Here is a 22,780-nt window from a genome sequence, read left to right as displayed (position 1 = left end):
CAGGAATGCATTTAAGAAGAAGTAATCACAATAACTAATGACTGAGGCATGTTATGCAATAAAAAGCTCCTTGAATCACATCTGCTCAACACATTTTCACTCCAAAAGCCTTGTATCGTTAATCATCCTTATAAAACTTGTAAAAAATCAGACACAAAGATGGTGCTGCGTTAAGTGAGACTAAAGTCGAAACCAAACATACAAATGCCGCTGACTGTAAATCATTGCTCGTCACTGAGACGGTACCCTCGAGGGGAGATCTTTTGTACCTCTTATATCTCATTCTCTTTTCGGTATGTGTTTTTTTGCTTTTAAAACTCACCTAAGGTATATAATTATACCCTAAGGAGCACGCTTGCACCTTAAATCAGTTTTAATAGGCCAGTACATAACACAGTATGCACAGTACACTGGTGTACATGATATATCTCCCGAGGGTGAAGAATTGCGCAAAATGGAGAAAAGGCGAGAATAATATTTTAGTTCAAAACGTCCATAAAAATGATATTAAGGAAATGTAACATCCAGTGCCAGCCGTGATTGCACCAGTTATAAAAAGAGCAATATGAGTTTGAAATATCCAAATAGTCAATAGAGCAGACACAACAATCTAATTCAGAATCAGCTTTATTGGCCAAGAATGCCTGAGCAAACTAACAGTAACAGTAATTAACATATTGGCACTGAACAACAGTGCCTAAAAGTCTATGAAGTTTCTGAGCAAATCAAGAACTCTTAGGATGGATTTGAAGGGATTTAGCATTTAGGCGCTCATGAAGTCTCAGGGAGTTTTTCCTTGCCACAGTTGCCACTGGCTTGCTTATTGGGGTCAACTTACAATTATAAGGAACAACCTTATAGGCACTAAACTTATACGCTCAATGAAACTTTATAACCGCTGTAAAGCTGCTTTGAGACAATGCATATTGTTGAAAGTGCTATAAAAATAAAAATGAAATAAAAAAAATGAACAGTGCTGGACTGAAACAAGACAAAGACTAATAGAAGCATGATTACAACTAACACAACTGAATGACCAAGCATAGAAGACTGTACACAAAGTTATAGGCACAAACATATCAATTTAGATTTGATTACATCTTTATTTCTGTTAATCAGCTTTTTGACAATGTCCATTTTTAAAAGCGGTATAAAAAATAATACTGAAAATAAAATTAATTGTCCAGTTTGTTGAAAAAAAAGTATATTGTTCATAGGTATTTTTTAATGTAAAAGCAGCTGTAAATAGTTATTTCACAGCTGGATATTAAGGTTAATTAAACTACTTCTACTACTAATAACAATGCAGCTTGTTTTCATTCATTAGACTTTCCTTTTGGAGGAAAAAAGAATCTCTTATCTGTTAAAAAGTGTATGATTGTAAAAGTTGTTCTTTTTTCCTAAAAACACAATTTTTAACCTAATTAGAGTTCTATACATAACGATGCTGTAGTTACTATAGCAGTAATAATACTGAATTTGTAACAGATCATTTCTAACTCGAGAATTGAATCGATTATCCCAATCGCCCCAAAACAAAAACATGAACTGATCTGGCAAATATTTTCAGGCTTCCATGTGGTTTGCAGATCCAACATGTGGTACAAATGAATATTGATTTCAGTAGTACGGTAATATATCTTTACCACTTGTATGGAGTTTTCTCTGCATTCCTAATATGCTAATATGTTGTTAGCAGTTGGGGATGGTTTTTAAATAATATATTTAGTTGTACATATTCTGTACTACAGCAAGAAAGAAAAAGAGGTGATAATCCCTCTTTCAAGGCGGCAAATGCTCAAAAACGAATTGAACACGGGAAAGTAGGTAGAAAAGATTCATTCTGAAATTCTGAACGGCTGCTACTTTCACGACCTGAGATGTGTATTGTCCTGAAGCAGATCATTAGTTCAAGTACCATTCGTGTCCATCATTTGGGAATAGTTACCATGATACCCGCTGAATAAAACAAACCTCGTAACACAGTGCAACTGCAGCAGCAGTAAGTGATAAGTAGCAGGGATTCGACAGTTCTAGCCAGTAGAGTCAACATTCGTACCTCATTTTTCCATAAATGTGGAATGCTTGGCGTTTTTATGTTTTTTCTCTTGCTCAGTGGTTTGTTGAGGAAACACTGATTTGTGTGGAAATTGTGTGGGTTACTTGTGTTTTGAGATGAATCAAAAGTGTCTGTCTGGTTTAAATCATGCCACTGTTTTCAGTGTCTGTTCACCACACAGAAATGAAAGGAATGGTTTTAGTGGTATGATTGAGACTGAGATCACATTACACCAGTTCATTCACTGTCATTTATTTTCCAAATCTTGTCAAGCTAGAACACCATCCGATGTCCCTGAATGCGTGATTAACTGTTCCAGCTTTTTCTTTTATTATCTCAAGATAATCTAGTTCTAGCCATCCCGACATTCCACATAGAAAACCTAACAAGGGTGGAGAAACACTGCTATTTTGTTTTTATACACCAAAGAATGACCTAGAACACTTTTAAAACAATAAACATTTGCCTGGCTCTATTTATTACCGATGACATTTTTTTACTTCAACAATTAGCTAGCTATTTTTTGGTCATGCATTCCCCTCACGTGCTCAGCGAATGGTAGTCGTGTATGTTTGGTTTTGAGCTTTTGTTTATTTCAGTGCTATGTGCCTTTGTTTTGCTTTCAGTGCTGCTTCATACTTGTTTTCCTAACGTGTGCACCTGTTTAGTGTTACACACTATTCATACCCTGCTGATTCTGTGTTCCACTGCAAAAGTCTGTCTCTGCTGTGATCCATGCCATTGACATTCAAAAATGATTTCATATTTCAGTCAATGAAATTCTTCTTTTTTCACAACCTAAATAAACATGCCCTGAAAGAATGAATGTAGTTTCTTCTTAGTTTTAAAAGACAAAATATGGTGGTCAGTCCACTCTGTTACACTTACCGCCATCTCTATTTGACCCGTGTATGAAACACCGATGTCACTTTTATTGCTAAACCTCTCTCAGTCTGGTCTTTAATTACTCTCTCTTTGACATTACAACAACATAGTGGCCACCCACTGGTTTGATTTGTCACAAAGCTCAAAGAGGGGTGAAAGCTACTATAATTATATTATACTTCCTCAATATCTCAGACGGTTGTGGTTGTAGAGAAGAACTCAGCAGCTCAGTACCTCCAGCAGAACTCAGGAGGAACATATTTTGAAAAATCCCTGTTGTAAGAAATATATGTCTAACAAACACATCTGTAATGTAGTTGTTAAAGGCTACGTGTTTTGCAGTGTGTATCCCTCTGGAAACCTGCTGTTGGAAATACTGTGATATGTGTTAGGATTATTTTTGTATCATATCTTAATTTTTTTTGGAAGTGAACTGTCAAAAAAAATGTCAAGTTGCCGCAGTAATGCAGCTCCGAACTTTTCCTCCACTCAGCACACATTTAAATGCTCTTGACTTATTGTAGGCTGAGAACATCTGTAGGAGTGCACACATATTTTTGGCACCAAGGAGGTATCTCCAAAGGGAAAACTTTGCATTGTTGAAGCTCCGGGAGTATTTTTAAATTTTATATTGCATTTCAGTCACTGGCTGATGTTAAGGTGAACAATTAACTTTTATTTAATTGTGAGTACAATTAAGTAGCGATCAGGTTAAGTAATATTATATACAGGGTGAAAACACTGCAAAGACAATATCTGTAGCCCCCATTGGCAAAACTCATAATATCCAGTTGCCTAGAGCCTTATAATACACATTAGCAGTTTGGTTTTTCATTTAACTGTATTTATAATAGCTTTCAAAAGATGCACCTCATTTACTGTGGCTAAGGAGCATTAATATACTGAAATATGAAATAAAAGTCTGTTTTGCTTTCATTTAAAATGATGAAGTGCAGTAAAACCAATTTGCTTCCCAACAACTGTGATAAATAATTGCCTCTAAATGGTTTTGCTCATTAATGATCTAGATATATACCTGGTTTTCTGTAGAGATGCTTTGTGATTTTATAGCCCTATAGAAATAAAATGTAATTGAATTCAGTATTGAGCAAAGCAGACATGATTATATATTTTTTTTACCTTGCTGTGCAGCCTTAGAGATGTAGTGTAGGTCTATTTGGTAGCAACTTTAGGCTCAATCTCTGACTAACTTTTGCTTATACTTTCTGTTCAGACTTTCTTAATGTTATTCTCTAGGACTTTGGGGATTTTAGGAGGCAGATAGGTCATAGTGATGCTAGTTTGCAACATTTGAGAAGTTTCTATGGTTAAAACCTGAAGTGTGTTTGTGAAAATTGTATGGTTTATTGTTTGTGTACAAAATGTTGCACTCAATACAAGACAGGGTTTAAGACTAAGACTTATAAGCATAACTAATATGTAGATATTAATACGGTTTGATTACATTTTCTTTTGACTTCACATATGTCCAATGTACATTCAGTACTCTCAATTAATGTTGATGATGGAATAAACACTACACGTTTATGCTCCTTGAATTCAAGTCGGAGCTGTTTTACACAGCTGTCAATACTCAAATAGGCTTTTTTCCATTTCAGTTTGTTCCACAGAAAGCAGCTTCCTTCTTGCCCCCCTCCGTGGCATAAAAGCACTCAGAAAGCACCAGTAACCTCAGGAGTTATGACTTATGCATGAAGGGAAAAAAAGGTAATTAGCATTCAAAAGACAATATTAATAAATTGCAGCACCATTCTTTTTGATTTGGTGGCATTTTTTTTTAAGACCAGATGAAGTGATGCTCGATCGGGAAGGGACGATTTGGTCGTGTTTGACTTTAAGGAAAAGGATGAAATCGGTTGGAGAAATCATTTTAAAATACACTGATATTTTCTGATGCACAGGGTAGCCGAGTGGGCTTGGCAGTTAGTGCTGGGATGCTAGTGCATTACTTATTAATGTGCATCGTTAGCACGGAGGAGCGATTGCAGTGTCTTTAATCTGTTTGATGTGGTATTAGTACTGAATCTAAAAGTGAAATATTTACATAAGGTGCCATTGTTGTTAATTGATTTCTAAAAGGAAATGAGGTGCAAGGTAAGACTTGTCTTCTTGTTTGTACACCACTGGTCTGGGTTAAATTGTTTTGCATTTTGCAAGGCTTTGGACAAGTTGTTGGTTTATTCATGTGTCAGCATGGAATAAATAGCATGTCTTGATAGTGTTAACATTTCTCTGTGATCACTGGTAGTGCTCTATTTTTTATAAAATCTCTATTTTGTCAGACATTTGTCATTATAGAAGACCCCAAAAAAAAAAAAAAAAAAAAAGCATAAATGAAAGAAATCAGATGACAGAGATTTGACTTTTGCACAGATGTTGCTTCTCTTTGGTCTATGGAATGCCCCCTACCACCTACTCCAGCAGAAGCCATTAATAAAGGTTAGGGGGGGTCGTTAATTTTTCATCAGGCTTGCTTTACGGCCTTCTGACACGACTCATTGGTGTGCAGATTATTCCAGTGATGCTCCTGGCTCACTGCATCACAGATAGATCTCTCCCCCAACACACACACACACACACACACACACACACACACACACACACACACACACACACACACACTCTCTCTTACTATTCCACAGTAATACAAGAGCATCCTGTCTTTGTTAAGATAACGGATGATCTGGACAGATTTCATATGTTGAGACTCAGGTGGCTAAAACTCACTTATAATAGTTCTGTAGACCCTTGGCCAACGGTGTAAGACAAGCAAGAATTGGGTAGATGTGGCAAAAAAAAAAACAAGCTTAGTGGAGCAACAAAGACCTTTACATGGAATATTGGTGACCATTTTACATTCTCCGATGTGAAGTTACAGAGACAGCTAAACTATCTGAGCACCAAAGAGATTCTGAAGGACATTTGAGCATGGACTAGCATTTGGTCATCCAGCCAGGTGTGCATCGAGTTCAGAATCAAACTTCCTATGCCAGACTTCCTGGCATAGCAGACGAAAGTACACACTCAATATTTTATAATATTGTGACGAGTGGTAATGTAGGTTGGTTTAAATGAATTTATTTCCTGTATACCAAAAGGTGATAGTTTGGACCATTCATCTAACCTTCTGGGTGCAAAAATATATTTTGCTTTAACATCTAAATAGGAATTATAAGCAGGAATTTTGGAGTATTTAGACATTTCTTCAACAATTGAAACTTATCATATTAGCATGCCCTAAATCGTACAAAATAAATACTTAAAATTAGTTTACACGTGTAATGAAAAATGCTACATTGCAGATTGGCATAATATGAAATGTACGTACAAATGTACATAAATAATATTAGATTGAAAACAGAAAGGGTGCATGGTGGTGTTGCACTGTTCCTTCACATCTCCAGGGTCTCTAGTTTGGTTCTGGATTTGGGTTACTGTGTATCAGAAATGACAACTGTACACACATCCTTCACTCAAGTAGAAGAACAGCTACTCAAGTTTTAAAAGACTCTGGTAAAAGTTGAAGTACTGACTACTCTTTTTCATTCGAGGTTAAAGTAAAGAGGTTTGGGCTCTGACATGTACTTTTGTAAAAAGTAGCCGTTACTACTACCTGTTTTAGCATCACAATGGTAACTGGTCCTCACATCATATTAATACATTAAAACAAAATAATAAAAAATTTTGTTATCTAATGCATGTATCCAGGTGAAACATACACCATATAGAACACGAGCAGAGAAAAGATGATGATCAGGAACGTCTCTGTTCTCATTCATGTGTACATCGCTGGCTCTCTCTGTCTCATCCACGTTAGCTATACTTGTTGTTGCCTTCTGTCTTGCTTGTTGTTAGCTTCGCAGGCTAGCCTACATCTGTGGTGCATGATAGCCAGGAAATGACCAGTGGTAGATCGAAAAAGCCGAGCAATATCAAGAAATAGGTTGATGGGCTGAAAACGGCGCAAAATGAAAAGAAACATATTGATAAAGTAAGGTACTGATAGCAGAAAAATCTATTTAAGTACAGTAACAATGTATTTGTACTTCATTACTTCCCATCTCTGCTGTGTATGGTTGATTAAGGACAATAATGATGCTAGCAGGCTGACTTGTTGAGCTAGGAGTGTAATTCATACATCCATTTTAACCATCCTTCCTTAACTCTTGCAAGTGATTGTCATGTAGACAAACCACATATTAAGGTTTAGAGTGAAAGCACAGAAGGACATGGTCAAAATATTATTGGAATGCAGGGCTGGTTTCCTGCCTAAATATTGTTCACTTCCCTATTAAATTTTGTTTGTCAGAACATGCATTTTTATTGGCTTTTATTTGGCTCATGTTTTAAAAGAATGCTTTTTACATTTCAGTAGCCTTTAATAAAGTCCCTAATAAGAGGAAAAAGTTTTTAGTCTGTAAATGAAATATGGATCTGTAAATGAAATAAAATGTGTATCTGAAAAGGAAATATGGATCTGTAAATGAAAAATAAAATCATGACAAGGAAGCATCTTTATTCACTTGTCAATCATGTTGATGTTGTATTTTGATGCACATCCCTATTACTTACTAGTGTTACTTTTAACTACTATAATAGCATAAAAACAATCGATGAAAAATCACTCATTGGGAAACATTTGAGCCTTCCCCAATTTCTGATGTTTCATATAACTGACTGCCTTGATGTGTTTTGACCCCTTTCTTTGGACAAACAACAAATGGCTTTGGACAAAATCCTAATAATTTACAACAAACTAGGCCAAAAGGGTAACTTGACAGTTTTTACTAGAGTGTTTTGACCAACAGCTGTCTTAACAATTGAATTTCTGGATGAATTAAACCTTTGCACAAGAAACCTTGCTTTTCCTTTACGTCTGATATGTTATGATAGGATATATTAGCATAATTTAAATAAAGCCTTTCCAACTAATATTCATTAAGGTCCATTCTTTATTAGCGATGGTGAAGTCATGTATATAAGTAAGGTTATTATTTCAAGAAGGATACAAATGTAGGAACGGTTGTATCTACCATATAGTCATACATTTCTTATATTTCTAGTATTGCTCTAAAGCAGTTTCATAAATGCGCATTATTGAGTAATCTGAGTGAATCGTGCTGGTTTTCTACTGGGTATCAGTGCTCTACTTGAGACTTATTTTATAGTGTTTAATATGAACTACGAAAAAAAATTTTTAATCGTTAATAGCATATGTGATTACACAACAATGTGGTGACTCAAGAGCATGCTGGGTAGCACTAAGTCGTACGAATACGTACGAATATTCTGGACTATTCCGGACTCTCTAAAATGTATTTCTCACGACTCATCTTTTTCTCAAGACTCTTTGGGATGCTGGAATGTATGTGGTATCTCAAGAAGGGCAGCTGTCACTTTCACTATCTAAGCCTTTTAGTGGTTTTGCTTATGGAACCAGGCTATAATTTTGTTCTCTCTCTCTCTCTCTCTCTCTCTCTCTCTCTCTCTCTCTCTCTCTCTCTCTCTCTCTCTCTCTCTCTTTCTCTTTCTCTTTCTCTCCCCATTGAGTTCTCTCTTATTCTTTAAAAACATTACATTAGTTATCAGGTTGAGCAGTACACAATGCTTGGACCCCTTTTGCACTTACATATGCGATAAATACAACTGCAGATCGAAGCCAATCATAGTACAAAGCTTTCCTTTTTTTAACTCGAGGTAGATTTATAGCCTTTGAGTTGGAGATCTGCAGACTCTCTCGCTCTCTCTCTCCCCACACAATTTCATTCCCCTTCAGTAATGTGTGCTGAATAGGATATCTGTGCCTGATAGGCTAATGGAAAACCTCCACTGTTAACGAGTGATGAAGGGTGGGTGGTGCGCAGCGTGGTTCAGCCATTTGCCCTGGGGATGGGGATTACTTAGAGTGAAAGAGGAAGTATGAAGGAGTATCAAGTCTGACCTGATTCTAGTTGTCAGATCTCTTTTTTTTTTTTTAGATGGAAGGAATCCCTGAAGAGTCCACACAGAGTCTATGCAGAGTAATGACTGATGTGAGCATAATCAGAGTTTAAAGTGGAGTTTGAGAAGTGGTAGAACTCTAGGAGGTTGTGGTTTTTAATGTTAATATAAAGTTATAAACAACTTATATTTTGGCGTTACATAAGCTGGCTAACGTTAAACAAAGCAACTGTTTAAATGAGATCAAATATACGGCAAAATCAACATCAAATACATTGGGTTCATTTGGCGGTTTTCATTCAATTCACTAATCTTGCAGTTTTTTTATGTGTCTAGAATTGAATCTAGCTTATTCGCCAAACCTACAAGATATAAACAGGGCTGTAACTAAAGGTATAATCAGCACATACGCAGTATCAGGAGTTTGAACAGATTTATACAAACAACTAACTCATCAGCACCATTACATTAGAACTGATTTAAAGTGATTTTAAACATTTGTCAATGTTTACATTATATGGACATAAAGATGAAAATGGCTTATACTTTTTCTGTGAAATATAATTGGACCATGATATTTCGTTGTTGCAGCAACTACAAGGTTGTTTCCTGCTGTCCATCATGCTCTAGGTCCAAGCACAAAATTCAAATTTGTACCCAGAATGCCAGAATTCTGCTCCGGATCATTCCAGCTCACTTGAAAATAATTAACGTAGAAGTCTGCCGGGTGTGAAAAGAAAAAAATGAACATAAAGAGCAGAAAAGCAGAAAGAAAGTTCGGCAGGCGGATGCATCCATAACTTCAATCATAGTGTGCACAAGCCAGAAGAGAAAGCTTAAGCAAGAAGGATAACGCCCAATATTTTATAGAATTTTTTTGACAGCTTGCCTTGTGGGAAATCAGGTCACAATGGCCTCCAACAAGAGATGCTGCCTTAGTAGGCAGCCTTCTAAAGCAGGCTTTCCCACTGGCATTCGCAAAGCAGCGGGGCTCCTAATTGAAAAGCGGGATTAGGAATGCAGATAGCTGGGCCATTGCAGTGCCAGTGAGAGGACACTAGGACACAGAGCGAGAATTTTTTTTTCCTCTAACTCGATTCTCCGTCAGGTTTGATGAATTGTTCTGTGGCGGTGCATTTTACATCGGTAATATGTAACTTTTATAAGAATGGCTTTGGAAGCCTATAGGGAAAAGTAGGGTAGTGGAGGGAGCTCATCCGTATCCTTGTGTTTCCCCAAAGCAATTCTGGATGTTGTTGTAATCGATAAATTTCAGGTTTGAACTTGCTGCTTGTATTTGTAAAATGGTTAGATGAATGCATGGACAATAAAAGACCATTTTAAAAATATACACATAGCCCAAAAAAGCGCTTATGCTTTTTAACAATGATTCCCAAGAGACTAGACAAATATCAGCCTGCCACTGATACAAATAAACCATATCACTGGTAAACTACTGTATATATAAATAAACTTGATGCAGAATTAGATATTTTCGCTTTGCCTTAGAGTTTAATTACTGTCTAATAATCTCTTACACTAATAAAGATATATTAGCATATTTAAAATAAAGATCTGCCTACTAGGATCCATGAAAGTCCATTCTTTATTAACCATGTTGAAGTATTCAATTAAAGCTGCTGTTCCAAGTGTAGGAAAGGTTATATTTACCTGAGAGTCAGAGCACGTTTACTATCCACATGTAATCCGTACAATACAATACATTCTATATGTCCTATATACTGTAGAACCTATACTTCCTCAATTTATCGTTAGCTGACAGAACGTTTTCTAATGCATGACAGGTGGTCTGCACTTGTGTGTATGTGTCTGGAAAATGCTGTCCAGAATGCTGTCATTCCATCTGTCGATAAGAACCTGCATACAGTAAGATTATGTCACATGGTATGACCTGGTACTAAATCAGATAATGTATTTGAGCATTCTTATGAGTATGAGTATTCGTTAATGAGTAGATGTCTCAGACTGGTTCCTTCCTCGTTGTTATATCTTAAATGTACCATCATTACCATTCATTATAAAAAGAAAACTTTAAAATTGGGAAAAAAATGCTGTTTTAATGACACTGATCCATCATAGGCTGTCTTGCAAAGGGTACTCTGCAGCACAAGGCTAACCAAGGATGTCCCTGCCCGATTTTGCACAGACAATCCAATCTGAGTCCAATTTAGCCTGCGCATTAGAGAGAAACTGCAGCATTTGTCACACAGACTAAACTTATTGTCCAGGGGAATTTAGAGACATCCCATTTGGCTTTATGTCAAAAGTTCAGGTTCAGGTGCAATCTATATTCTTTCGACGTTTTACAGTTTCACTGAGACAAAGATGTATTTTTAATAATAATCTCTCAACTGTATTTTTTATTAATGAACTTTTTCCCCCCAGATCATTTGGTTATCATTTGGTACATTTGGTGGAATAGGAATAAAACAAGACTGACTAATCCCAATGTTGGTCTGGGGGTTCACTTTATGTCATGCGGTTACTGCAACAAGTTCATTATTAGCATATTTTGGGATGTTCTGCTTAACTTATACTTCTGTCCACCATTTTCAAAACGTTTTAAACAAGGACAAGTTTTGTCAGATACTGTGTACTCAACACGACTGCTATCCCTCATGGGTTAAAAAAACCTAAATGAACATTAAAATGAAAAACAGTTGATGTTCTTGAAACATGCCCAGAAATAATTGTTTTGGCCTGTCGAGGCTAGGTGAAAAAAATACTTGCTAACATAGCCATAAGCGAAAGTTCATAACTTTGAAGACTAGCATTGAGAACCACTACTACAAGTAATGGCGGTGGTTCTGGGGGTGCATCCATTTATAAAAAATACTCTTGATTTTAAAAATACTTTTATATAATACATTTTTATCCAGACTGACAATTATCTTGTTTATACAATTGATCAGTCCAGGGTTTTGATATTGCTCAGTTTCCCAACAGTGGTAACTTGGTTGTGCTTGGATTTAAATCTCACAACCTTCCATTCAGAAGTCCAACACCACTGAGCTACCACTTCATGGTACTGTGAAAATAAAACAGTGCAAACTAGATTGCGTCTTTAACATATTGTCTTGTTTGATAGCTACAGGGTGGAGTTAAAACAGGAATGCAAAACAGGTTAAAGTAATTTACCACAGCCTGGGAGTCACTTTAGGTGTAAATGATCACATCCACTACGCAGGGAACAATATTTATGAGAGAAAACCCGAAATAATCCCAGTCAAGACGGTTTTCAATTTGATATTCGCTGCACGTTTTGCATCTCCGACACCGACAGTGTTCAAAAAGCGCCAATGAATACCTTATGAATACAGCACAAATTCTCTCTCTTCTCTCCACCATGTTATTTCACATTCATATCATGCTCCAAACTGCTTTTTGATGCATCTCTCTTCAGCTTTAATCAGCGCACGCCTAACGATTAATTACACGTGTGTGAAGTCTCACACGTGAACGTAATGCTTTCACCTCAGACCCTTAGACCTCCATGAATTAGCATTAGCAAAGAAATCAAGATACTGTTTTCTCCAACTAATTCTCATGCTAACTGACAAGCATTTTTATTTGTAAACCACTCATGACTTACCATTATTCATGCGCATTAGACTGGAAATAAAAAACGTACTTATTAACTAAATTTTAGAACAATGCCAGGAGCATTAATATACTGTATTAAAAAATGGCCAAAAGTATTAGGACTTCTGACTTTTACACCCATATGTAAGTTTGTTTCCCAAACTCTTACCACCAAGTTGGAGGCATGCAATTGTATAGGATGTCTATAGATGCGATAGCATTGACATTTCTTATCACTTGAATTTTGAGACCCAAACCTGTTCCAGCATGACAAAGCCCAGGCCTCCTCATATCACCTACATCAGCAAATAACTTTACTAATATCCTTGTGATCGAATAAGAACAAATCTCCACACTATAAAATCTAGCTGTTCACATTCCCGAGGAGTGGCGGTTATTTAAACAGCAAATAGGGACTACATATGGAATAGGATGTTAAAAAAAAACCCACACATACAAATCTTATGAGATGAGAATGAAAAATAATGCGAATGAGAATAGAAATGTCCATTGTAAAAAGCGCTATACAAATACAATTGAATTGAATTATGGTCCGGTGTCCACAAATCCTATTCCATATAGCAATATATATAATGTCACGACTACATTACTGAGCAGAAGCAAATAAAAATAATTATATTTTTCCTTCCGATTGCTGAAATCACGAGATAAACTGACAGCGCATGTTTTGCATTATTAAGCATACACTGTAATGCATGGCACTGATTTGTATGAACTATAAGCCAGTGGGAGGAAAGCTGTCACTGTATCAGCAGTATTTTCCCTCTCCCGAAACTAATAAACAGCTTAGATTTTGGTGTTACTTGTCTGCAGAGTGCACTCGCACAGTTACAGCGGGTTACAACGCCCACAGAGTATCTGCTTCCCATTGATTTTCCTCTGCCATGATGACATTCAAGACCATGTTAGCAGCGCAAACTTCCAGAGAAGAGATGGACGTATGAACAATAACATGAAAAAAAGAGTGAGAAAGGCCGAGAGACACACAGAGAGTGAAGCATAGAGAAGGTTTGCAAAGTGACAGCAGAAAAAAAAATCCAGGACGTAAAAGAAACGGACAGAAAGAAGAAGACATTGAAAAGAAGCGAGAGAGCTGTGGATGACGTGGAGACAAGCGATTGAAGGAGAGGATGGGGCAGAGAAGGAATGCTGCGTCGCTGCTTTGGCTATAACCGCTGTCCATTCATTAAGCAGCTTGTCAGCTCAGCTTGCACCGCAGGAGACGCACAGGATAGTTTATGTATTGATTGAGCTGCAGGCCCACAGCCATTTTTTTCCTTCAGCGCAACTTAGCATGATGCATAGAGCTTCTACTATAAACTACGTTAGTTTACACAAGCACCCACACACACACCGCGGTCACTGACAGGTGGAAATAAATAACACACTAATGCCTCTTTATTTATTTATTTTTGTGACCGCTGGCCTGAATTCAGGAAGAAACATGATATTTGGGGTTGTTTTCAGAAGTACGCTTTTCAACTCTCAAATCTGATTGGTCAGAAGGCTGCAAGGAAGTTGCCAAGAGAATGACGATGTTTATGGCTGCTATGACAAGTAATAACAGGAACCAATGTTTTTTGCAGACATTCCACACCATATAAAGTATGTCATTTATTCATTCATTCATTTTTTCCCGCTTATCCGTAATTCGGGTCGCGGGGGCAGCAGTCTAAGCAGGCCCCCGCCTTCGACTGCTGCCCAATCCTCACAGCACCGTCCCTTACGGTCCCTCCTGCAGGTGGTGAGCCCACGGGAAGGCGGCCCCACGTCACTCCGACGTCACGGACCTTGATATTTCCCTCGTAAGGGAAAAAGTATGTCATGTTATTCTTAAATAAATAAGACTTCCATTAGGCGTATATTTAATAAGACACACCTTTTTTGGTGATTAGTTTCTTTATAACAGCACTGCATGGGTTTATGGTACAGAGAAACGATAAATATTGCAAAGCCTTCTATCGTGGAGTCGTTTCAAATATTACAAAACTTTAGAAGAAATGGATATTATACATTTCTCTTTTTTTTTCCAACACTAAAATAAAGTTGTTTTTCAGCAAAAAAAAAGTTAAATGAGTTGTTAATGAAAAAACTACGCCTCTGATTTTCTTTATATCATCTAATATCTAGGTTCCTGTCCTACTGTGTGGACATGCATATATTTGGAATACACTCAAAAATGTATCTAGGATTTCCTTTTCATAGAATTACTGTAAGAAAGGATTCCTATTCAGTTGTATTTCCACGCTTCACCACTAGAAGCAGACATACAGTTTACCAAGCAATGACAAGCTACTTATGACATCACAGTGCACCGTCCTCCATCAAGAATATAAAAGGCCAGAACACCGAGCAGCAGTCATCATTGACCAGTGGCCATTCGACATCGTGCAACCTGTCACTCAGCACTGACCATTAAGCAGTGGCCTTTCAGCATGCATTCTGCATCACGCAAGCTACCGAACAGCAGCTAACAGAAGAATCTCCTCATATATGATCTATTCTATACCCAGTAAAGTTGAGTGTTTTGAATCCTGTACCTTGTTTTTACTGACACGCTGGGGCGAGTACAATCCCCTAATCTGCGCACACCAGATAGTGAAAATCCTTATAACTTCCTAACATTTGTGGTTCAAATGTTAGGAAGTTTTCCTATCCGGCTTGAAGGACCAAATGTTAGGAAGTTTTCCTCTCTAGCTCGAAGGACCATATAAGGATTTTCACTATCTGGTGTGCACTGATCAATGGATTGTACTCGCCCCAGCGTGTCAGTAAAAACACGGTACAGAATTCAAAACACTCAACTTTACTGGGTATAGAATAGAACGTATATGAGGTGATTCTTGCTGTCTTCTGTATCTGCTGTTCGGTAGGTTGCGTGATGCAAAATGGCCACTGCTAAATAGTCAGTGCTGGCCACTGGTCAATGACAACTTCTGCTGTTCTGGCCTTTTATACTCTTAATAGAGGACGGTGCACTGTGATGTCATAGGTAGCTTGTAATTGCTTGGTAAACTGTATGTCTGCCTCTAGTGGTGAAGCATGGAAATACAACTGAATAGGAATCCTTTCTTACAATTACAGTAAACCAAATACACTATATGGACAAAGGTATCGGGACACCTGACTTTTTCAGCCATATATGGTTCTTTTTCAAACTGTTACCACAAAGTTGGAGGCACAGTTGTATAGGATGACTTTTGATGTGCTAGCATGAAATTTTCCCTTCAGTTGAACTAGCAGACCCAAATCTGCTCTGGTATGGAAGTGCCCCTGTGCACAAATAGAGTTCCATGAACATATGCTTGACATGGGATGGAGTGAAAGATCTTAAGTGGCCAGTTATAGAGCTCTGGTCTCACACCTACTGAACACCTTTGCTGTACCCCAGGCCTCCTCACCTCACCTACATCAGTACCTGACTTAACTAACACCCTTGTGGATAAAATAAGCAAAATTCTCCACAATCACAATCCAAAATCTGGGGGAACACCTTCCCAGAAGAGTGGAGGTTATTATAACAGTAAAACAAAGACAAAAGACAAAGTGTTTCAAAATTTTTGCTTTTATTTCTAGAATAATAGATACAAGTTGATCTGACAACAACAACAAATATTTTGCCCAGATTCAGGGTTACTGTTCTAAAACAATGTAGCGACACCTCTAAAACATACAGTAGAGTGTCGAATGCATTTCTGTGATATACTGTATTGTTTTCCTTATGATGCTGTTCATTACGCTGTTAAAAGGTCTCTTACATGGAACGAGATGAGATGAGATAAAATGAAATGGCACACACGATGAAGAAAATCAATGAAAAGCAACAGGGTGTCCTATTAGTTGATTGATTTTTGGCCTTAATTCAGAAAATCAGTACTCTTTGAACAGATTCGAACACTTCTCAACTCAGCATCTTCTAATCAGCAACAAGCATTGCCACTTTTTTTTTTAACTAAACTATTGATGTCAGACAAAATTCCACATTACATATTGGGTTCAGACGAGCTGTTACTAATGTTACCAAAGTACCCCTGTCTCTGATGCGTAGGCTTCACATATTGTAGAAGCCAACTTATAGCTAATTGACTTGCACCAGTGCTCTTTAGCACATAGGCTTTAAATGCAGGACATTCTGGTCCCCAGTACAACATGTGGCAACCTTTCGCCACATTAAACACGGCTCAGCGGACTGGAATAAATCATGTGCGGACTCGAATTCAACTTTACATCCAATGTTGTGCCTCAGCAGAGGCTCATTAGGGTGTGTTATAAGCTTCTGTGATCTCATAAGTACACACATACACCAGGCTTGAGCTTTGTGTTAATCCTGCTGGATTTATTTTGCTGTGTAATTAGTACAACTTGTAATTTGTCCTGTTGCATGCACTCTGTTGTTACGTAGAAGTCACAATCTGAATCCAAGGTTTTTTTTTTTTTTCAATTTTTAAAAGTCACATCATGCGAAATTCAATTGATGAACGAAGGCATTGTGCTTTATTTTCTTCCTTCTCTTGCATTATTCTTAATGAACGGCGCCGTCGACGGAAAAAGCTCAAGGCTAGTTGAGATTCAGGAGATGCTGAGCTTATTTCTTCTTCTCCAGAGCAAGTCATTATTTTTACAATTTGCCTGATGCAACTTCAGCTCAGAGGACAGCAATTCACTCTGTAATGGTGTCCTAAATTGATAATCCAACTTCTTTACATGCACAGACCCGTGTTGTGATGGGTGTAACTTTAAAGCGTACCCAACCAAATTTCCTCAACAGGGGGAAGATGCTAATAGGTTACATTGTGTGAATCTGGTTTTATTGTGTGAAAATCCATGTGGCAGTGCTGGCAATAGCAAAAAAAAGCAACATGGTGGCACACTCTGTGTCCAGTGAGTCTGGGTAAAACACTTGTGAAAGTGCATAGGGAAAAAAAAAACAATGATGAGGTTACTCAGGTATTGTTATTACCCTGAAGCTGATTATTTTTCTGTAAATGCATATCCTGATTGCTTTTATATCAATCAATTTACAGAATATTACTTTATAGCAATTTGCCATGATTTTGAATTTGATTGTCTGTCTATTAGTGTACCAAAATGTACCAAATCCTTTGTCTGTCCATCTACTCATTTAATTATGTGTCTGCCATTTTTTCTTTCTGTCTGTCTGTTCATCTTTTCATCTATGTGTTTGTTAGTTGGTCTATTTATCTGTTTGTTTCTATCCACTTTTTATGATGATCAACTCAACTAATTGTCTGTCTGTCCATCTAAATGTTTCTGCTCGTCTACTCATCTGTCTATGTCTATCTATTGATCAACTTGTCCGTCTGTCCATATAGCTGTCTGTTTTGTCATCTGCTCATCTACTTACCTGTCCATCTTGTTGCCTGTCGGTCTATTTGCTCATTCGCCTGTCTGTCTGTCTGTCTGTCTGTCTGTCTGTCTGTCTGTCTGTCTGTCTGTCTGTCTGTCTGTCTGTCTGTACATATACTTAGGTAACCCTTATCTAATTGTCTCTGATTTTTGTCTGTCTGTCTCACCTAATTGTCTTTTTATCTACTTGTATGTTTGTCTGTTTACTCATTTGTCTGTCAATCTAACAATCTGCCATTATATCTGCTCTTCTACTTGTCTGTCTATCTATTTACATGTCCATCTACCTGTTTGACTGCCCGTTTATCAACTTTTGTGCCTGTCTATTTACTTCTATGCCTTTCCAGTCTATTTGCCTACCTGTCCATCTTATTATTGTCTTTTCATCTGTGAACAAACACGTCTATCCATTTACTGATCTGTCTGTCTGTCCATCAACTCATCCGTCATTACAGCTCCTGTCTGCCTGTCTGCCTGTCTGCCTGTCTGTCTGTCTGTCTGTCTGTCTGTCTGTCTGTCTGTCTGTCTGTCTGTCTGTCTGTCTGTATGTATGTCTGTCTGTCTGTCTGTCTGTCTGTCTGTCTGTCTGTCTGTCTGTCTGTCTGGCGGTCCATTTACCAATATAGCCCAAATATTCTGTTTAATTCCACTGAGCATTGTTCAGGTTTGTTTACTGGGAGATTTTTCCTGAAGACTATAATTTTACCAGCTACACTTCATGCATAAAAAAAACACCAAACAGTGTCATTCCCTCTTTTTTTTCCATTTCTCTTGATCTTTCTTAACTGCTGCATGCTGCACTCTCTTTGAAAAAGCACGGGAGTGCTGCATTTATAATCTTTCTCATTACATGCCACTTATGTGTACACACATGGTTTATTAATGTCTCACACAGGTGCTGTTTTTCCTCACACTATGATCTGTCATTTGTTTTCCCTCCACCACATGAATGAATCCTGTGTCGTTTTTTTATTTGGCCCGTCGCGAACGTGCAATTTCACTCAAAATAGATTTCAGCGCATTTATAGCCATTTTTCCTTCTAACCTCTTGCAAATGGATTGGACAAAAAAAATGGCTTATGCATTTGAGTTCACTTTTATATAGACTCATGTCAGGGGCAGTAATAATCTGCCACAAATAATCTTTTATCTCATTAATGCAGGAGTCTTGCTTTGGTTTGAGCCATCGTGTCATCATTAGCATGCATAGAAAATGTCGCATTTCCTCCAAGAACCTTTAATTGTTTCTTATTTTACAGCTTGCATCCAGGATTCACAATAGAGCTGACAATTTTTTTTTTTCATACTGGAGCCTTAAAGAGTCTCACAATCCATTTAGTAGCATAGTCAGCACTGACTTCTAACAGGGAAGTACTGTAGACTACTGCAAACATGGTAATCATATTTACTAACCCACCACTCACAATGTCTGTCTATGTACACTATATAGAGAAAGATATTGGGACACCAGACTTTGCCAGCCATGTGATATTCTCCATGTTCGAGCCACACAACTGCATTCAAAAAGCGCATACAAATCTTATGTTCAGGTGTCCACAAACTGTTGCCCGTATATTGTATATTTATATACAGACTATAGAACATTTGCACCTATGCCTATGGTAATCATATGCCAGTAGAAGATCTTTCCAAGCTTTATTTAAAAAAAAACTGAAAATGGATTGTTTCACTGTTTATTTTTCATTACAAATTTTTTTTTTTATAAAATGACAAGACTTTTATTGCTCCGATTATTTAAAAAGTGCCGAGCATTATCAACCTCGCAGTAGTATCCAATTAATAAATAAAATATTAGCTCTAATTGAAATTACAGAAACAATTACACTACGGCAAACAGCTTGAAACATTCTCTGGTTTTTGTGGCATTACTTTGGTTTTGCCTCATTAATGCACTATTGTTTTTCAATGATTTTTTTTTTTTAATATGTCAGTGTTTACAGTGTAATGCGAATTATGCTTGTAGGCTCAGCATATTACAATAATGCTAACACTTACTTCCAGCTCATTCGCATCGGAGCATGGACGATATAATAATTAGCATCACAGCGCTGTTGAATAATTGAATCTGACCGGTCGGAGGGTGTTGATTCATTTTCTGTAACAGCGGATGTGACAGTAGTGCTGGCTGCAAGAATTCTTTTTAAATATTTAATTGCCGATTCAAACGGAAACGAAGTTGAGCAATAAAAACAAAAAAAGTAATTAATTGTTTAAGGTGATGTTTCTTCACCTACTTAGTATAACCCAGCTATGGTAGCTTGGTGTTTCTGTGATTTGAACTCATAACCTTCCAAGGCAAGGTCCAATGCCTTACCCACTAAGCTACCAATTAATAACAAATGTTTTAGTGAGCCGTTCATCCTAGAAAAAAGCCCAGCTATAAACGTTGAATCTATAAATAACAAGATTTTACATTAACACCTTCACAGGTTTTTTCCATTGATTAAAAAAGTCTTGGTTGTACTCAGGTTAGGAAAATATGATGGAAAGGGCATGATCCTGAAAATACGAAAAACTTTATGGACTGTTAAAACTGTTAGGATGGCACACATTTCATTTGAATGGCATCTATACCTTGACTTTCAATCTCTTCTTCCTCCTGCTACACCATTGCCATCCACTCTACCCATCTTATCTCACCCACCTCTACTTTTCCGAAAGACTTTTATCTTTGCCCATCCTCTCTACCGCTTCCACTCTTCCTCTACTCTTGAAACAACGAACAATCAACTTCAATCATCTTCCTTTTTCTATCATTAATATCTTTCATCTACACTTTCATTCACCTCTTAGTCTTACCATTTCTCCTTCTTAATCTTGTACTTATTTTTAATTATTGCTCCTATCTTTCTTTTTGTATTTGTAATTGTAGCTGTGTAAATAATTAAATATTTCTGCTGTCATGTGTATTTCTAACTTGGTAAATAGCAATTTAGGGCTAATTGGTATAAAAGGATAAACCAATCACAAAAAGCTACAAATCCTTTTTTCTTGATATATAACAAGGTTGTCTGTTGTCTTTAGTGAGTTTTGAGTATAATGATGCTTGTGATCAAATCTGTTTAGAACAATTACAAAGCTTTCGGACAGTTGTGTCATCTCTGCTGAGGTCAGCTTTGTTCGGAGAAATGTGTCAAATCAATCGAGAGAAACTTTACGAGAATCGTTTTGCACATTTATATGGCAAGTAATAGAAGTGGGACTTGTGTGGCTGTGTTGAAAATTAATCAGCAGAAGCTGAATTGAATGCACTTCATCTAAAATATCAGGCGATTTTTTTTCAAAATAAACCAGGCTTAATGGGTAACTTGATGTGTAAGAGTGACACATAAAGTGTGTTTATTCGGTGTAAAAGTGTTGACCAGCCAGTGGTGAAAAATACCCTTTTATATCTGTGTTTCTAGCAAAATATGCTAGGATCCAGGTACTGTTGACCTTTGAGTTCTTTATTTTTTGTATAAAATCGAGCACCATGGAAGCAAGGACTCAAATGTCTAATTCATATTACAGACAAATTACAAATGATGGTTATTACATCGAGCCAATTAGTTTATATTCATTATAACCACCTTTAGAAAACACCTGTTCATTATTTAGTGCTCAGGAACATCATACTGGCTCGACCTACTCCTGCAAGCAGGCTTTTTGAAGAACTTGAAGAGTGTGTGTGCATGTGTGTGTGCAGTTTCAGCATGAACCGAGTGATCCATCAGCTGGTGAACAGTGCCTTAAACAGAGAACACAATGTGGGAACACACACTTAGAGTGAGGGAGCGTGCTGTTTTTTTGGTTTAAGCTATATTTTTCTGAATTCTTTATATATACATGAACATTTACGGAATTTAGCAGACTCCCTCATCCAGAGCGACATACAAAAGTGCTTTTAGTCTTCATCAATGAATTAATCAACACTAGTTCACTATGTTGCAGACTTAGGATACCATCAGCCTAAACTCTGTTGAAAGGAATTGTAGTCACCCCTTAAAACAAGACCTGAGTCACCCCTTGCTAATCATGATTTATTCCTGATTAAATACAAACACCATCAGTGTTTTAAGAATTTAGTCATTTGTAAATGCCATCTCATGCAAGAATTTAGTAATGATCCAACTTACAAATGCAATGCTGGTTGGTGGATTAGCTCGAAATTGGGCCAGGCTATCCCACAGGGCAAGCAAAAGCTCCAGTGTGCTACCTAATGATATGCTTTGGTTGCCAGGAAACTTAAAGACTAAAAGCTAACTTAGCTCTGATAGCTAGCATAATTCATTCTAGCTGTTTCATTCTACTGGAGATTTCCAATCAGTAAAAACAAATTATTTTATTGCCCCAGGCCTGTTATAAGAATAGTCCAGCACGGCTGGGTTTCTGCATGTAGAGTACCGTGACTAAGCTTTTTTTTTTTTATTTGCAAACTAGCAGGGCAATATGAAAATGTGGGGGGGAATTCCCTTGTTGGTCTACTAATTCACAACTTTATCCTATAGCATTGGTCTGGACATGTTCTTGTTAACACTACTGTTGTTGTTGCTGTACTTTCATTTAATGATAGTAGTACAGGTTTGCTTTTTAAAGAAAGTGCTCTGTGGCTTAGGTGTTGGACCTCTGATTGGCAGGTTATGATTTTAAATCCCAGAACCACTAAGATGCCATTGCTGGACCTGAGCAAGGCCTTTACCCTTAACTGCTCAGTGTATAAAATTTAATAATTTTAATCTTTATCTTATATGATGCACACTTCTGCTATTTGCACTACCATGCACTTTCACACTTTATGTACATTACTGATCTGATATATACTCTGTATATTGTGGTTCTCCTTATTTAATTGGTCTGTATAGTCTCATAAAGTATATTGTCTTG

The 22,780-nt window shown here is 37.2% G+C and overlaps 1 protein-coding gene across 1 annotated transcript in view; it reads left to right on the top strand.

The window, feature by feature from the left end:
• The window catches only part of lhfpl7 (LHFPL tetraspan subfamily member 7), a 128,057-nt gene that overhangs the window by 2,715 nt on the left and 102,562 nt on the right, over positions 1–22,780 (top strand). The window lies entirely within an intron of this gene.

Source organism: Silurus aristotelis (genome assembly GCF_946808225.1).
Source record: "Silurus aristotelis genome assembly, chromosome: 26".
Lineage (NCBI taxonomy): Eukaryota > Metazoa > Chordata > Actinopteri > Siluriformes > Siluridae > Silurus > Silurus aristotelis.
This window is presented reverse-complemented; position numbering and strand designations above follow the sequence as displayed.